The sequence below is a fragment of the Delphinus delphis genome, chromosome 7 (assembly GCF_949987515.2).
Source record: "Delphinus delphis chromosome 7, mDelDel1.2, whole genome shotgun sequence".
Taxonomy (NCBI): domain Eukaryota; kingdom Metazoa; phylum Chordata; class Mammalia; order Artiodactyla; family Delphinidae; genus Delphinus; species Delphinus delphis.
The window spans coordinates 34,650,758-34,656,056 of record NC_082689.1 but is presented as its reverse complement, the minus strand read 5'-3'; positions in this window follow the sequence as shown (position 1 = coordinate 34,656,056).

Genomic DNA, 5,299 nt, shown 5'->3' with positions numbered 1-5,299 from the left:
CCTTCAAAAATGAAGGAAAATTTGAGACATTCCCAGAAAAACAAAAACTGAGAAAATCTGTTACTAGAAGACCTGCCCTACATGAAATACTAAAGGAGTCAGTCCTTTAGGCTGAAATGAAGACAGTGGGGACTTCCCCGGTGGTTCAGCGGCTAAGACTCTGCGCTCCCAATGCAGGGTGCCCAGATTCGATCCCTGGTCAGGGAACTGGATCCCACATCCGCAACTAAAATTCCCGCATGCCACAACTGAGATCCCGAGTGCCGGAACTAAGACCCAGCGCAGCCATATAGATAGACAGACAGACAGCTAGATAGATATTTTTTAGAAAAAGGACACTGGATAGTAACTCAAACTCACATAAAGAATGTTGGTAAATGTTACTACATAGGTAAATGTAAAAGATAGTATAAATGCATTTTTTGTTTCTAATTCTTTTTTCTCTCCTGATGTATAATGCAAGTACCATAAACCAATGATGATAAAACTGTGTTGATGAACCTCTGATGTCTAATGATGTAATTTGTATGACAGTAATAGCACAAAGAAGACTAGAGAGAGCACAGCTACATAGGAGCAAACTTTTTGCATTCTATTGAGCTGGATTCCAAAAGGTAGTCCCTGACGAGCGAGCTGCCGAGAGCAGGTACTCAAGGAAAACAAGAAGGAAGCTTCATGGGCTTTTACGACCTAGCATGACTTCTGCTATAGTCTATTATTTGAAGCAGTTACCAGTGCCAAAGAACATGTGAAGTGGGAGATACTGTGGTAGATATTTTTGGAAAAGTTCTGCCACACCTATCTTACAGAAATACTTGTGTTTGTTAAGAGGAAAAAAAAGCAAGAGGTGCAATCTCATTTGTAAAGTTTAAAAATGTATACAGGGCTTCCCTGGTGGCACAGTGGTTGAGAGTCCGCCTGCCGATGCAGGGGACACGGGTTCATGCCCCGGTCCGGGGAGATCCCACATGCCGCGGAGCGGCTGGGCCCGTGAGCCATGGCCGCTGAGCCTGTGCGTCCGGAGCCTGTGCTCCACAACGGGAGAGGCCACAACAGAGGCAGGCCCACGTACCGCAAAAAAAAAAAAGTTTGCAGTTCATATGGAAACACAGAAGACCCTGAATAGCCAAAGCAATCTTGAGAAAGAAAAACTGAGTTGGAGGAATCAGGCTCCCTGACTTCAAACTATACCACAAAGCTACAGTAATCAAGACAGTATGGTACTGGCACAAAAACAGAAATACAGGGCTTCCCTGGTGGCACAGTGGTTGAGAGTCTGCCTGCCAATGCAGGGGATGCAGGTTCGTGCCCCAGTCCGGGAAGATCGCACATGCCGCGGAGCGGCTGGGCCCATGAGCCATGGCCGCTGAGCCTGCGCGTCCGGAGCCTGTGCTCCGCAACGGGAGAGGCCACAACGGTGAGAGGCCCGCGTACCGCAAACAAACAAACAGAAATATAGATCACTGGTACAGGAGAGAATGCTCAGAGATAAACCCACGCACTAATGGTCACCTAATTTATGACAAAGGAGGCAAGAACATACAATGCAGAAAAGAAAGCCTCTTCAATAAGTGGTTCTGGGAAAACTGGACAGCTATGTGTAAAAGAATGAAATTAGAACACTCCCTAACATCATACACAAAAATAAACTCCAAATGGATTCAAGAGCTAAATGTAAGACCAGACACTATAAAACTCTTACAGGAAAACATAGGAAAAACACTCTTTGACATAAAACACAGCAAGATCTTTTTTTGACCCACCTCTTAGAGTAACAGAAATAAAAACAAAAATAAACAAATGGGACCTAATGAAACTTAAAAGCTTTTTGCACAGCAAAGGAAACCATAAATAAGACAAAAAGACAACCCTCAGAATGGAAGAAAATATTTGCAAATGAAACAACAGACAAAGGGTTAATCTCCAAAATATACAAACAGCTCATGGAGCTCAGTATCAAAAAGCCAAACAATCCAGTTCAAAAATGGGTGGAAGACCTAAATAGACATTTCACCAAGGAAGACATATAGATGGCCAAGAGGCACATGAAAAGATGCTCAACGTCACCAATTATTAGATAAATGTAAATCAAAACTACAGTGAGGTATCACCTCACGCCGGCAAGAATGGCCATCATCAAAAAATCTACAAACAATAAATGCTGGAAAGGGTGTGGTGAAAAGCGAACCCTCCTGCACTGTTGGTGGGAATGTAAATTGATACAACCATGATAGAAAACAGTATTGAGGTTCCTTTAAAAACTACAAATAGAACTAGCATATGACCCAGCCATCCCACTACTGGGCATATACCCTGAGAAAACCATAATTCAAAAAGAGTCATGTACCACAATGTTCATTGCAGCTCTATTTACAATAGCCAGGACATGGAAGCAACCTAAGTGTCCATCGACAGATGAATGGATAAAGAAGATGTGGCACATATATACAATGGAATATTACTCAGCCATAAAAAGAAACGAAATTGAGTTATTTGTAGTGAGGTGGATGGACCTAGAGTCTGTCATACAGAGTGAAGTAAGTCAGAAAGAGAAAAACAAATACCGTATGCTAACACATATATATGGAACCTAAAAAAAAAAATGGTACTGATGAACCTAGTTGCAGGGCAGGAATAAAGATGGAGACATAGAGAATGGACTTGAGGACACGGGGCAGGAGGGGGAAGCTGGGGCAAAGTGAGAGTAGCATCGACATATATACACTACCGAATGTAAAATAGCTAGTGGGAAGCAGCAGCATAGCACAGGGAGATCATCTCAGTGCTTTGCTATGACCTAGAGGGGTGGGATAGGGAGGATGGGAGGGAGGCTCAAGACGGAGGGGATGTGGGGACATATGTATGCATATGGCTGATTCACTTTGGTGTACAACTTCACAGTACTGTAAGCAATTATACTCCAATAAAGATCTATTAAAAAAAAAGTGCAGGGCTTCCCTGGTGGCACAGTGGTTGAGAGTCCGCCTGCCGATGCAGGGGACACGGGTTTGTGCCCCGGTCCGGGAAGATCCCACATGCCGCGGAGCAGCTGGGCCCGTGAGCCATGGGCCGCTGAGCCTGCGCGTCCGGTGCCTGTGCTCCGCAACGGGAGAGGCCACAACAGTGAGAGGCCCACGTACCGCAAAAAAAAAAAAAGTGCAGCTAAGACATCAATTTAGGGGTAACAATCTGAGATTGGGGCACTATCCTTCAAGATGTGTTATATACTTTGAACCAATGACCATCATGTGCTATTGTTTCCCCACTGGATAGAATGCATGACTCGGGGCCAGCAACCCAGTTGGGAACACTCCTGAACTGGAGGTTTTGTTCCAAGGACAGGAGGAAACTTCTGCAAGGGGACACCCAGTGAGTTCCACTAAACCTAAGGCTTTGACTGCTGCCTGATTATCTGGGCCTTCTTATGTTGGCTGACCATAAGCCAAGTAAAGGTGTTAGTATATCACAGGGAAATGGGCCTGATTATTATGAAAGATAGGGTTGCTGCCACAGGGGCAAGGCAGAATGTCTGGAACTTTAAGGACTTACTCTTGGTATGTCTATGACTTGATAATTCCAAGTGGGCAACTGTAGCAACCACGGCCTTACAAAGGCAAGGTAAGCAGAGACTGAGTCGCCTCAAAAGGGATGAAAGTCTGGGCATCCCATCGATGAGAAGCAAGCATTCTCAACTAGCAGAGTGTGAATCTACAATGTGTGGCAGACGAGAGGGTGATAAATATTAACTGGCCTCAGGACCAATTATAGCAGTGCAGGCTTTATAGCTTATTCTAATCAACCTCCACTTACAAGTGTTTGGGTGTTTTTTTGTTTGTTTGTGTGTGTGTGTGTTTAAATTATGACCAGCCACCACCTGGAGGATGCAGTGTCAGGACAGAGTAAACTTAATGTAGGGCCTGAGGTGGGGCAATGGTTAAGAATCTGCCTGCGGGGCTTCCCTGGTGGCACAGTGGTTGAGAGTCTGCCTGCCGATGCAGGGGACAGGGGTTCGTGCCCTGGTCCGGGAGGATCCCACATGCCGCGGAGGGGCTGGGCCCGTGAGCCATGGCCGTTGAGCCTGTGCGTCCGGAGCCTGTGCTCCGCAACGGGAGAGGCCGCAACAGTGAGAGGCCCGTGTACCGCAAAAAAAAAAAAAAAAAAAAAAAAAAAAAAAAGAATCTGCCTGCCAATGCAGGGGACACGGGTCAAGCTCTGGTCCGGGAAGATCCCACATGTCACAGAGCAACTAAGCCCATGCACCTAGAGCCCGTGCTCCGCAACAAGAGAAGCCACCGCAGTTAAAAGCCCCTGCACTGCAACGAAGAGTAGCCCCTGCTCGCCACAACCAGAGAAAGCCCACAAGCAGCAATTAAGACCCAACGCAGCCAAAATAAATATTTATAAAAAAAAAAGCACAAAATTTAATCTAGAGGCTTAAATCCTTTACAAAAATTAACTCAAGATGGATCATAGACTTAAATATAACACACAAACCTATAAAACTTCAAAATAACATGGGAGAAAACCTAGATGATCTTGGGTACCAATGACTTTTTAGAAACCTACCACCAAAAGCGCAACCTACGGAAGAATGACCAACCAGACTTCTTACAGATCAACTTCTCTGTGAAATACGATGCCAAGAGAACAAGACAAGCTAGACTGGGGGGAAATCACAATTTCTCACAAAACTAAAAATACTCTATTTGATCTAGCAATCGCAGTTCTTGGTATCAATCCAAAGGAATTGGAAACTTAAGTCCACAAAAAAATCCCTGCACACAGATGTTAAAGGCAACTTTTTCTTAACAGTTAAAAACAAACATGTCCTTCAATAGGTGAATAAACTGGCATACCGAAACAATGGACTATTACTCAGCACTTAAAAAAAAAAAGGAATTACAAGCAGATAATGAAGACTAACTACTGGAAAAAGAAAACATGAAGATGAAGAGCTAATATCTGAACAAATGGAGATGGTCTATGAAAATGTTTGAATGTTATTTGTCTAAAAACTCCAGAGACTTCCCCTGGTGGTCCAGTGGTTAAGAAGCTGCCTTCCAATGCTGGGGACTTGGGTCCTCGGGGAACTAAGATCCCACATGCCATGGGGCAACTAAACCCATGCGTGCACTAGAGCCTGCGTGCCACAACTGAGCCCACAGCACAACTAGAGAGAAGCCCATGTGCCACAACGGAGACCATGTGCAGCAACGCAAGAGCCTGCATGCCACAATGAAGACCAGACATGGCCAAATAAATTTTAAAAAATAAGATAAAAAGTCCACATAATCTTAGA